Source organism: Seriola dumerili, unplaced genomic scaffold, assembly GCF_002260705.1.
Source record: "Seriola dumerili isolate Sdu_G_001 unplaced genomic scaffold, Sdu_1.0 BDQW01000016.1, whole genome shotgun sequence".
NCBI classification, from domain to species: Eukaryota; Metazoa; Chordata; class Actinopteri; order Carangiformes; family Carangidae; genus Seriola; species Seriola dumerili.
Genome location: NW_019174271.1, coordinates 2501782 through 2515812, shown reverse-complemented (window position 1 = coordinate 2515812; position 14031 = coordinate 2501782). Strand labels below are relative to the sequence as shown.

The window sequence follows — 14031 nt, the reverse complement described above, 5'->3', positions numbered from 1 at the left end:
GGAGGGATGAGTCTCTGCAGCACTTGGCATCTTTTACCTTCTGATAAGGCCTATCTGAAAGGGTGTCTGATGTGTGAGATAGGCTTTTGAGCTGTGCGAGCTCAAACACACACTGGCTTGGTTGGTAAAGCGTGCGTAAAGCCCCTGTGTTTGTGTGTGCATGTGGTTGCCTGCAGTCCCAGTCCTGTGATGTGAGGTAGGGTGGGTGCAAAGTGAGGCATGACCATAATAAGAGATAATCCCCCATATCAATGACTCTGTGCTCCTCTTAGGCTCAGCAGGCTGGCCTTGTGCCCAGGCGCAGCTTACAGGACACCACATGCTTTGTCAATAGGATAGAGATAGTGATAGACGGACACAAAAAGAGAGTGCAAGAACCAGCACATCCCCTCTGTTAACACAAACTGGGGAGATTACTAATGTCTTCTTTATATTTTCCCTTCTCCCTCGCGCCTGGTGAGCATCTCCTCTGCCATGTCCTTCTCTCCATAATTCTCTTCGTGTTACCACCTCCTCCTGCTTCCTCCCCTCTGTACCCTGCTTCATGCACCATCTGTCTAAGACTTCTGACGCTTGTTCTCACCACACAGCCACCATTTCTACAACTCCTTTGTCTCTCAGAAAAATAAATTCAAAAATATGTAATCAAACAGATGTTCTTTATCATATAACTGTATCATTAAAGATTGTTAACAGCTGGACTGGATGCAGGTTTAATATTGTGCAGGTATGAGATGTTTGCCTGAGAGGAAAAAGAAAACAAGAACAGTTTGCTCTTTTCTCTTATATTAGCGGCAAGCCAAACAAACAAGTTCTTTTGCAGTAGACAAATGTTGAGGGTAATGATTTCACTGCATAGTAGTGTGTGTATAGAAACAGCGTGACAGCTTTCTTCATACATTCAATTTAAAGATAAATACAAAACCATATCTTTGTGACACCTTCTGTTTACTTTTAATCTATAATCTATTATTAATCAGTAATACTTTTATGTAATTAAAACTGAATTAAACAAGAATTACTGCCTCATGGTTGTCTGCCTCCTCCACTCAAACTTGTTTGAGTTTGGGTCCCTGTTTATCCAGAGTCATATAAAATATGAACCATTTGTGTGAAACTTGACCTTTGACCTTTGACCACCAAAATCTAATCAGTTCGTCCTTGAGTCCTAGTGAACGTTCGTTCTGTATTTGAAGAAGTTCCTTCAAGGCGTCCATGAGATATCATTTTATGACACAACATGATATCTCAGTAACGTACGTAACGTACATACGGACAGACGGATGGATGGACAACCTGAAAACAATATACCACCGGCTCTGGCTGTCACAGGCATTGAGACATAAAAACAGAACTTGTACATACAGTATCACATCTGAAATATCCAAAGTATTTAGAATGTTATATTAAATTTGAAATATGTTAATGGGACATATCCAAAACCCACAAATGCAGTTATATTATGGATGTGGTCAGTATTACCCACAGGACCCTCAAAGAATATATGACAAACTACCTGAATGCAGTAAAAGATGCAAGATCAGCATATTTTTCTGACATAATATCCAAAAGCTATCACAACCCCAGAGTCTTATTTAATATAATCAATTCTGTCTCCAATGGCCCATCAAGTACAGAACTTGCACCTGAAGATGACTGGACATCCGGTCCCAAATGTCACCTGATCCCCAAATTCTTCCCACCTCCGACAAGAATGTTGCCTCACTTTCCCAGTTCCTAACCATTAACGTCACAGCATTAGATAAATTAATTTCTCAAATTAAATCCTCTACCTTTGGTGTTGATCTTATCCCAACTAAGTTTTTTAAGAGATATTCCCCTCTGTTGGTCATTTTATTCTTTTAACAGTTCCTTTAACTCTGGGAATTTTCCCACTTGCTTCAAACATGCTATCATTCAACCCCTCAAAGTTATTTCAACTCAACTACCATCATTTATGACTAGTAATGACATTTTTAATAGTTTTCAGTTAGGTTTTAGATCTTGCCATAGCACAGAGACAGCCCTCGTGAAGGTTTTAAATGATCTACTTTTAACAGCTGATAGAGGTGACTGCTCAGTTCTGGTACTTCTGGATTTAAGCTATGCCTTTGACAAAATTGATCATTCCATTCTCTTGCATCCTCTAGAAACCTGGGTTGGCCTTAAGGGAACTGCTCTGAATCTACTACGTTCGTACCTCTCCAATAGAACCTTCTCTGTTGTCATAGCAACTGCCTCTTCCTCTGCTGCCCATTCTAACTGTGGTGTTCCTCAAGGTTCTGTCCTCGGCCCACTACTATTCTCAACATACATGCTTCCTCTCAGTTCAGCTTCAAACCAATAACCCCAGCAGCCTTGATAATCTGTTTCCCTGTCTCAGTGATATTAAATGTTGGCTGTCCCAAAACTTCTTAAAATTCAATACTGATAATTCTGAAGTCAAAATACCTGGTCCCACAAATTCTGCCTCTGCCAGCCTCTTTCACAGTAAGCTTATTTTTGATGCAAATCTCAGTTTTGATGCACAAGTGAAAAATGTTGTCCAGTCATGTTTTTTTAAACTGAAAACCACTGATTTAAACAAGGTCATGCACTTTTATTTTTTCGCACCTTGACTATTGCAATGCACTTTATGCTGCATCAGTCAGAGTTCCCTCCACTGACTACTACTAGTAGAGGACGCTGCTGCACGGATGATAACTGGCACTAAGCGATATGAACACATAACTCCAATACTTAAAAACTAACACTGGCTGTCTGTTACATTCCGGATTGATTTTAAAATTCGACTCATCATCTTTAAAGCACTAAATGGCCTCACTCTAAATTATATAAAGGACTTATTAACCCCATATGTGTCTAGGTGTCTACTTGGATTGGTGGAGAGAGCTCTGCTGGTTATTCCAGGTCTCGGTTGGTGACTAAAGGTGAACGGGCCTTTGCTGTTTGTTGTGTTCTTTTTTTTGTTTTTTGTGTGTCATTTTTAATTGGTTTTTTTAATTGTTTTTAATTCCCCTTTTTTCTTTCTGTAAAGCATTTTGTAAAGAAAAGTGCTATATAAATACAGTTTATCATTATTATTATTATTATTATTATTATTATTATTATTATATTGCCTACTATCCTCTTAAGTGGTATTCCCAATGACAAATTTTTCATTAACATGGCGTTGTCACAACCGTCCCCAGGCCTTAGTGTTTTATGTCTGTCTTGTCATTTCCTGTTTTATTTTGGTAGTTTCCCTCTTGTGTCTTTTCTTCCTCCTGGGTGATTACCGGCTTTTTCCCTGATGTGTCACTTGTGTCTCGTTATCCCCACAGTATTTATGCCCGGTGTGTCCCTTTTCACTTTGCCAGTTTGTTTTCTTCCCTAGTGAGTGACTTACCAGCGTTTTCCTGATTGCTACTTTGAGAGAGACCTTTTTTGTGACCTGTTTCCCAAGACCTGCCTGTTCCCTGTCGGTACCTTTGCCTTGTCCTGCCTGCCTGTGTTTTGACCCTGCCCGCCTGACCACGTCTCTGCTTTTTCCCTCTGGATTCATCGCCTGTCTCCATTGGGCTTGCCAGTCTGTTTTTGGAACGCTGTCGTTTTTTTTTTTTTAATTGAACAACAAACTGCCTGATTGTCAACTGCCTCTCGGATCGTGCTTTTGGGTTCTACCTTTGTGTCCTGAGCCTGACAGGCGTTAAGACAGAGCCAAGGGGTTTATAGCAATGATGCTGCTGAAATAAAGCCCAGAAAGACTGACTGACTTGTGGAGTGCATTGTTTTTAGAAATATGACTCATGATATACAGTCTCTAGAAGTGTATGTGTAGTGTTAATTAAACAAAAATGGCAATAAATCAAAGTATCAAATCACAGTACTCATAGAATTGCATTAGATAGTGAATCGGCACTCAAGTATCATGATAGAATGGAATAAGGAGAAAAGCATCTTGTCCCGGCCCTATTTCATATATTTATATTTCTCAACCCAAGAAGATTACTTATAAAATCATAGACACAAGTGATCAACACAGAGGTTGTCCTGTGGTAGACAAGACGATCTTCGTTATATCAAGACTCAAATTACTGCCTCGCAGTTTATGCGTCCACTAACTGTAGATAACGGTTTATTCTTCATTCATGGTGCAAACTACAGGTATTATTAGTATCACTGGCAATTGCTATCATCATTACCTGTAATTTATAAAAATGTAAATCACTACCATTGCTGCCTTCCATCTAAAATAGGATAGAATTAACAGCTTTAGCCTCACTTTAACCACACCGCAAACATGAATTTTATCACTGCTGATGCAGCTCTGTACATAATATAACTACAGTAGCTCGTATGCTTCTACATGGTACCTCAGCAGCTGCAGGACTGCAAGGATACTGATGTAATCTTGATGAAAGACCAGAAAGTGCCGTCCACATACAGATCAATACCAGAGCATCTCCAATGTCAAGACATACACTACAAACACCAAAACAAACTAGTACAGTTGTATGCAAAAGTTTGGACACCCCAAGAAAATAAGGGAAAATAAGTAAATACACCCAACCTCTTGTAAAACACTCAGAACTTTATTAATTTGTCAGGTCTTGACTTATTAGGACAGGGCTGTCAGCTGATGACATTTCCAGAGCACATCAATTCTCTGACTCTTCAAACCTTGAGGTAACACTCAACAGCCATTGGCTCCTCTAAGTAACTGAATGAGGATCTGAAAATGAAGCTGCTTGATGGTTACAAAGAATGGGAAGCTATATAGAATATCAAAGAGCTTCCAGCTTGAAATTTCCACTGTCCAAAGTGTCAGTGAGAAATGGCAGTTAATGACAACAGTGACAGACAAACAACCTCTCAGAGACCAAGACTAGACTTGTATGTCTCCACCAAGCAACCATGTTCCAGGTAATGTGACCTATGATCTCCCCTTCCTTAGTTACATATAACTACATATATAACGTATATAATGGCCAGAAGTGTTTTTGATGACATCATGATGTCATAGTGAAGTTGACCTTTGATCCTTTGGATATAAAATATCATCAGTTCATTATTTTACTCTATTAGACATTTGTGTTAATTGAGTCATAATTAACATAGGAATTTTTGAATGACCAAAAACATGTTTTGTGAGGTCACAGTGACCTTGACCTTTCACCACCAAATTCTAATCAGTTCATCATTTTGTGCAAGTGAATGTCTGAGCCAGATGTAATGAAATTCCCTCTGGGTGTTTGTGATTTTCACAAGAACAAGAAGTCATGGTGACCTTGAACTTTGACCTTTGATCACTGAAATCTTATCAGTTCATCTTTGAGTCCAAGTGAATGTTTAAACCAAATCTGAGAAAATTCCCTCAGGGGAAGATATCACATTCAAGAGGCCAAAAACAACCTTCGACCTTTGACCACCAAAATCTAATGAGTACATCCTTGACTCCAGAGTGTGAGTTATACAACTGACAACTTCAGTGAACTGAAGTCTTATAATCCTTACAGTATATTTTTTAACATAATGTCTGCATTTTTTGAAGCTTGTTACATTATCCTTTTTGTAAAATCTTCTTAAAAGTAACTAGAAATTACAGCTGTCAAATAAATGTAGTGGAGTAGAAAGTGCAATTACAATCCATCTGAAATGTAGGAGTGGAGCAATAAGTGGAAATACTCAAGTAAAGTACAAGTACCTTAAAATTGAGCTTATGTACAGTACTTAATTACTTTCCACCACTGCTACTTCAATTACTGAGCATTAAGCACACATTTATTTTAATAGTGTTCAATGAGCTAACAGGTAAAACTGCTGAATTCCTGATTGAAAACAAAACAACAGCCTATTATCAAAAAGGTAAAATACTAATTAAACCAAAACAACCACACAGAAGACAGACGCAAATAAAATAATAAACTCTATATTGATGTCAAAACTTATCTGTGCAACAAATAATCCTCCAATATCTTACTACTCATGACCAAGCACCAGTGTTTGGTACCTGGATGTAACTCCTTTTTTCTGTAAGTATGTGGCCCTGATGACTGTTCCACGGCCTGGACACAATCGATATTGCTTCTCCGATCGCACCCTGGTGTAACCCTTTCCCCAAGAGGCTGAACCGTGTGATACTCTGATAATTCCAACACCCCCTCCTGTCCCCTTTTTTTAAAAAACAGGAACCACCACTCTGGTCTGCCACTCCACAGGCACTGTCCCCAACTTCTGTGCAACATTGAAGAGGCATGTCAGCCAAGACAACCTAACAATCCATATCACTGAGCATCTCAGAGCCAATCTCATCCACTTCCAGCGCCTTGCCACTAAAGCCATGTTTCGACCAAAAGTACCTGGAACTTAAAGTTCCAGGTACTTTTCTTCAGAAACTAAAAGGTTCCTGTGGCCCATTGTTGTCTGCGTTTCCACTGCAGCCTAAAGTCCCGGGAAGATTATGCAAAATTATTACTTGATATTAAATTATCCACAGCACTTTGAGGACATAACATGAATGAAAATACGGCACATTGTGTCCCATAAATATTCAATACAGGATGCAGCCTTTTATTTTCAAATACAGGACGATCCCGTATTATACGTGATGGGTGGCAACCCTAACCACTCCGGTTGTTGTGGTCCTTTATTTTTCTGAAGCCCTGTTTCTGTCAGTTTTTTTACCTTCCCCTGGACCTGTTTCGCGCTGTGGGAAATGTGTTTGCTCACTCACTCGCTCCCTGCGGACTTTTAAACATCGCAGGTGAAATAAATTGCAGTGAGTACTCCACCAGTCAGAAATGTTCACCACTGCAGAACTAAATTAAACCCTGGTTCCTGCAGTCGAAATGCGCATTGTTCCACAAAAGGTTCCTGGTTCCTGGGTAACGTTCCTGCGGTGGAAATGCGGCTTAAGTGGCTTCTTAACTACCTCATAGACCTTTGCCAGAGATATGAGTGAGACTCCCCCCAAGTCTTCAGACTTTGCCTCCTTCTCAAAGGAAATACTAGTCAGGCTCAGCAAGAAAATAATAAAGTAAATAAAGTGATGAAGTGATGAAATGTGATGAAAAATCAATCACACACTGGGAGCTGCTACAACAGGCTGCCACTCATCACGCTGCCATCTTGAACTCCCAAGCTGATCCTAAGGATCAGTACCAGCGTTGATTCAGGCAGATATTAATGGATGGTTATCAGTGTTGCAGCTCCTCTTCTTTTAAACAGTCTACAGTGTAACACAGTGTTATTACTTGGGTGCATTGGTGAGTGACTCTGATTTGAAACACTGAGGTTAGAAAATGCACGTATTGAACATAGCTCCAACTCCTACTAATCATTAGTAAAGCCACGTCAAAAACTTTCAGCTGCCAGCTTCTCATCTTTAGCCGGTGCTGAGTGTCACTTTCACTGTACCAGCAGCATCATACCAGCTGTCACTAATCAGTCTTAATTCTGTGAGTATCTTGATTACAGACCTAAATTGAACTTGGCTGCTGTTGGTTTGTGTGCATTCTGCAGGCCACTGTCAGCACTTGTCAAAGATAGTTATTGAGGGAAGAACTCTGTAAAAAACACTACTGAAACTGAATTGAGTGTTTCTTTAGCTCCAATATATCAAACAGAGTGAGACGTCCTCTTTCTAGTGGATCATGTGACATCGTTAACCCTGTTCACACCTGGCATTAAAATTCGTCTCCAGTGACCACTTGTGATCAGATCTCACCTCCCTGCTTTGTATGCAAATAAACATGTATGCATTGTTGTTTTTAGCCAATGTGACTTTCACAGATGGGTCTGTTGTCAATGTGTTTGTGAATCAGAGAGTCAGAGAAAGGGAGAGAGGGAAGAGAGAGCTGGGTAAGGAGGGGTTGACTGAATCAATGCACTGCATACAGCTCTACAATGAAATCAGGTTTTATCCATTGAAATAGCAATATGTTTTTTGTTTCTTTATGAAACTGTATTGGGACTAATCAGACTGTGACAGAGGACGTCAGTAGAGTAGGCGGTCCTTCAGAGGACGTTAGTAGAGTAGGTGGTCCTTCAGAGGAAGTCAGTAGAGTAGTTGTTCCTTCAATGTGGCCAGGAAACTTTCACGTTGACACNTCAGTAGAGTAGGCGGTCCTTCAGAGGACGTCAGTAGAGTAGGCGGTCCTTCAGAGGAAGTCAGTAGAGTAGGAGGTCCTTCAGAGGAAGTCAATAGCGTAGGCGGTCCTTCAGAGGACGCCAGTAGAGTAGGCGGTCCTTCAGAGGACGTTAGTAGAGTAGGTGGTCCTTCAGAGGAAGTCAGTAGAGTAGTTGTTCCTTCAATGTGGCCAGGAAACTTTCACGTTGACACTGCTAAAAGAATGTGGCCACATGTGGTCCAGACCACCTCTGACTGTGGTCTGAGTGATCGGATCTCAAATGCGTCCTCAATGCATCCTGGGTGGGCTCACACCTGAACTTAGAGCTGACCACCTGTGATCAGATCACCTGAGACGGATGTTAATACCAGGTCTGAACAGGTCTGAGCAGGTGTGAACAGGTCTGAGCAGGTGTGAACAGGTTTGAACAGGTCTTAGCAGGTCTGCTGTCACAGGTGGCATTCTTCCCAGTATTATACGACTCAGATCAGGAATGGGGCCAAAAACCTTGACTTGGTGTCCCTAAATGTAACTCTGGGTTGTAATAATAAATAATATTTTGCCTATTAAATTTCTTCCTCTGCACCCAACACACATACATACAGTACACCATACACATACTAATACTGGGTAGGGCCTCCATTTCTTCTAAAAACATTCCTCCATTCTCGGTGGCATGGATTCAATTGCACAAGATGTTGGGGTGGGGGGTGGGGGTACTCAACTCACAGAACTCACTTTCATGTTGATGAAACCAGTTTGTGACATGCAGCATTATCCTGCTGGAAGAAGAAGTGAACTGTGGCCATGAAGGATGAACATGGTCAGCAACAATACTCAGATAGACTTAAACATTCAAACCATGATTGATTGGTATTAAGAAGAAACCATTCCCCACACCATCACACCACCACCACCAGCCTGGACTGTTGACACAAGGCAGGTTGGGTCCATGGGTTAAGACTCTGACTCTACCATCTGCTGCCTCAGCACAAATCCAGATCCATCAGACCAGGTCCACTGCATGTTATGCATTTTGGGAAGCTTTTCTGTTCCGCACAGTCGTACAGAATGGTTAACTGAGTGACCGTCTGTCACGTCCAAATAGTCTGTCCATTCTCCTCTGACCTGCTCACTGGATGTTGTTGCTCCATTCTCAGTAAAAACTCTAGAGACTGTTGTGTGTGAAAATCCAGGAGATTAGCAGTTTCACAAACACTCAAACCAGCCCATTTAGTATTATCCTTATTTCACTGAAGGGACCTTTTAACCATAGTAAAAGCAGATTCCTCCTCAGCACTTTAAAATCATAATGTAGTTCCTCTGTTTATTATTTGACCATTTTCTCTGTGTACTGCCTTGTTAAGTAGTAGAACACCTGGTAGCTCTAGCTGAAAACAAATAAACAACCGTGAGCCCATTACCAACTTCTGACCTCTCAACTTCAGAGGACTGTAATTGCCATAAACAGTTTCTGGACACATTAACAAGAGAACCTCTCAGTGGAAAAGGCACCAATACCTGGGATTCTCCCTGGACATTATAAAAGCTCTTATCTTCCATGACTGTGACACAGGAAATTGAAGGCAAGGTATATATATATATATACGTATATATATATATATATATACTCATTTATATATTTATCTTCACACATTTCTCTAAATAGTCCTGAACTGAGCTTCACAGCTTTCAATTATAATTTAGGATACTTGGTTAAATACTGGTGCAATGGCAGAAGAGTAGATAAGAGTAGATGTGCTCCAGTCACTGAAATTATGCAATAATTCATGCAGTTTGTTTATTCTGGTTTGATTTAGGTCAACACTGACCAACTGAGATTTAACAATTTCTGTCTTTTATGAATTACAACTTCAAAAGACATGTTGTTCAAAAGAATGTTTAATGGAATGGTTTGATTTAACCAGCATGGTTAAACCAGCTACTATTCACATGCTTTAATCCCAATTAATCATATAAACACAGACCCAGTGAAGTACATCATCTCACACATGAACCCCCGATAGCCCAACAGGCTAGGATGCACTGTGAGCAATTTGTACTGTGCTGTTCCAGAAGATACACATATTATGACAGTACATAGGATAAATAATAAAAATGGATTTATAAAAAAATGTTAACATTGTGGTCTGTTACAGTAGATCCAATCAATTGATAAAATATATTTATAATTATTCAGATTTACTTTGATTTATCTTTTAATAATTCTTTTGTTGGATTGTCCACAGTGAGACGCCCAACAAGAGAAATGTGCAAAGTTCAGAGAAGTGCTTTGGTAAAGAACTGATGAAACATCTCAGTTTGATTTTGCTATAGTTTGACTATAGTCATATCATCATATCAAAAACACACTAATAACATTAATGATTCCACTGTGAGTGGGCGTGCATAGAACCCTGGAAGTGGAAAACTCAATGGGACACAACCATTATTATTATTATTCCTTTCACCTAGGTCAAAGTGTCAGGAGAAAGGTTCGATGGACAGGAAGTAAATCAGCAAAGTCTTTTGCACTTCTAAAAATGTTTGAAAGGACTCAGCACTGTTAATAAACCAATCAATTAAGCCATTAATGACTAACAACTATATTTTGTACGTTGAGGAAAAGCCCCACAAAATTGTTTCTGGAGGTGGAAACAGTCAAGACATAACAAGACAAAATCTAAATTTCTGATTTCACATATTTACCATGCCTGAAATACATTAGATTTTCTTTAAAAATAAATATGTTTAACATTCATTTGACATGCAATTTACTCTGGATCAAAGCACATTATTTAAAATTGTTTTGAATACAATGGTACCAAGCATTTGATATAACTCCTTGTTTTTAGATACAGACATTTTATGTATCATATTATATATAATCATTAGACACTGACAAATTTTATAAGACAGATAAATTTTATTTATATTGAAAATTCTGTAGGAACAGGAAATAAAATGTTGTATAATTTTTCTTATTGAATATCTTTTGTAAGAATCAAATATGTGTATATGAAAAATGATGAAGATGTGAATAAAGTCTTATTCCATGTGAGTTTTCGTTGAAAATCAAATCACAGCAACCACTAACGACTAAAAAAAGGATGTAAAGAAAAAGTTGTGCTGTAGCCTCATGCTTAAAAATTGAAATGGATTTGTGCTTAGCTCAGCTAGTACTAATTGGACTAGTATTAATGGACTAGGTCCTCAATTTGGTTTAGAGTGACTTCAGAACCTTTAAAATGCATTAAAATGATAAAGGATGATATGTTTTCAATTTGGAGTGTGAAAGGCAAAACCCCATCTGATGAAGAGCATGAAATGTGGTTGAAAGATCCAAAAAATGCAAAAAAGGAAGTAAACCTTAAATTAAGATTATTATTAAAAAAAAAATCAAAGTGGTCTCAGGCTTTTGGAGTCCACTGTATATACTACTGTAAACATAATTACATATGAGTACAGATGAATTCATTCTGCTATCATTAGTCTGTGTTGTCAATCATTTATAAACTTTTGGAGAGATTGTAGCTGTAAACAAATACAGTAACACCTGCTTATAGTGTGTTATTGTTATTAACCATTTATTAGTTGTTAAATAAACTGGGTTAAAAAATTATTAATGACTCCATATGGGTCAGTGTGACCATGAGTATCAGGTCCCAGATACAAGTACACATACAGTCTTCTAGCTGTTACCCCACTACCCTGAATACACAAATACACACAAACACAAATACACACACTCATCCTGTCTCCTGCAGCGAGGCTGACTGCAGACGATACATCTTCAAATAAAAAGAGAGTGAGAGTGGAACCCAGTATCTCTGTCATGCAAAACCGATTTAAAGCTATGCCACATTCATGCCTCACTACAGAATCTCCTTAAATACAAAATCAAGCCCATTGTCCAACAAATGAAATCCAATAGATTTTGTGCCTCAGAAAAAAAAAAACAAATAATGGTATCACCCTATTTGAGTAATTTTTTCTACAATTATTTTAGTGTTATTGATTCCCTTCCATGTAGCGTTCTGTTAAACTGACTGATTGGAAGACTTTTTTTGAGAGAAACAGGAAGTCTTCCAAGTTTTCCAATCAGTCAGTTTCACAGATACGCCACGTGTAGCTCAAATTAGTCAAAAAACACAACTCTGACAGCGTGGGGGAGATTTAGGGTAGGCTAGTGTGACTCACAGTATGTAGGCTGTGGGTATAAGCCTGCCACTGGGCAGAATTCTCCTCCCTTTCCACTTCCCCTGCCTGTCACCGTTTTCAAAAACCTCCAAACTAGCAACCTACACATTGAAATGGTGAGTACTCTCACACAGTTGACCTATGTCTTTGCTGTTTTTTGAGGCATTTTCTTCGCAGGGAATTAGCTATTTTAATAGCAGCACTTACCTCCACATGTGCAAATGTTCCCCCAAAGTTCCCCTCTGACACTATTTTGCAGCACTGTCGCCACATCCTGGGCTCAAGACGATTGTGATTGGATCAAAGAAATGCAAAGAAGCCAGAGTGTTTTTTCCCTTATAGCACAATGAAAATGGGTGCAGCCAGACCATTCTCCAGTACTGACACAGTGCTGTGAAGGGATGAGCAGAGTGAGGAAGGTTTAACAATGTCAGCCGAAATGAAAGTCTCAACAACAGGAGGGTTGATTCAGATGATGAGATTCCCTCTGCATTATATGATACCCTCCTTTGGGAAAATGATTTCAAGAGATTGTCCAGCAACACTGGCATAATCTGATGCTAATTTTGAATCTGTCTTTAAAGATGTTTGCAAACATGCTCCAAACATTTGTGATCTCACAGTCAGAGCCGACCTTCAACCACAACAACCTGCTCACTTCTTATTGGCCATTCCACCTGCAACTACAAGTGTTCACAGTGTGCACAATGCACTTTCACATTCAAATTTCACTCATTCACTCATCCACCTGTAACACAGAAAATGTCATCTACATGATCTACATGACTGTATGGCTTGGCTTGTACAGGACAAACAACACGCTGTCTCAAGACCTGTATTTCAGAGCATAGAAGTAGCAGACACACAAGCAATCAGAACAATCCTGTGGCTGTGCATTTCAGTTTATTCAAACATTTTGTAAGTGGTTATAGTTGAAAAAACTAAATATTTCTTTTAAGAATGATTGACAGACCCTTCTAGAGGTGAGGCCTGTATCTGTCCACTCCATCCAGGTAGCTGTCAAGTGCTCGAAAGCTACCTGCTCTCATCAGGAAGTATCCCTCCGTGACTACTGTTGTTGTTCATGCTGGCATCAATGATGTTTCAGCTTGACTGGGAATCGAGTTATTAAAAGAACAAGTTGCCCCGTCTCTAATACCACTCAAAACCGACCTTATTTTCCTGGTCCCATGCAGCATGTCATGTGGCTCTGAGATTTTTAGCTATTTGTTAATTCATTCAACTTTAACCACCACATGCTTTCTACTGTTCAGATGCTCTGCACCCAACTAGATAAACACAACAAACTGTCTTCAATTATGACATCATTCTGTATCACCAAATCAGTTTCTTTATGCTTATTGGGACATGGTTAAACCCAGGTGACTGTGTTGCATTGAAACATGTCCTCCTGGTTTCAATTATTTTTACCAGCCTTGGCTTGCAGGTTGTAGACGCTGCCTGGCTGTATTTTAAAGGGATAACTTTTAATACTCCCCACAGGCATAGGGAACTTTGAATCACTTGGTTTTATGATAGATGGCCAGGTGCCTTTACTTTGCGTTTTAATTTACAGATCTCCAAAACTCAAATATGGTTTCATTCAGGAGTTCTGGGATCTTTTAGTCTTGCTGTTTGGTGATTTTAATGTCTATGTTTGCTGACCCTCTGGTTCCCTTTTTTACTAAGGATTTTAGATATTATGAAATCTCTCATTATT

The 14031-nt window shown here is 39.3% G+C and overlaps 1 protein-coding gene across 1 annotated transcript in view; it reads right to left on the bottom strand.

Moving 5' to 3' along the window:
* Window positions 1-14031, bottom strand: part of LOC111225999 (glutamate receptor ionotropic, kainate 2-like) — a 356655-nt gene that overhangs the window by 87436 nt on the left and 255188 nt on the right. The gene's annotated exons all lie outside the window — the stretch shown is intronic.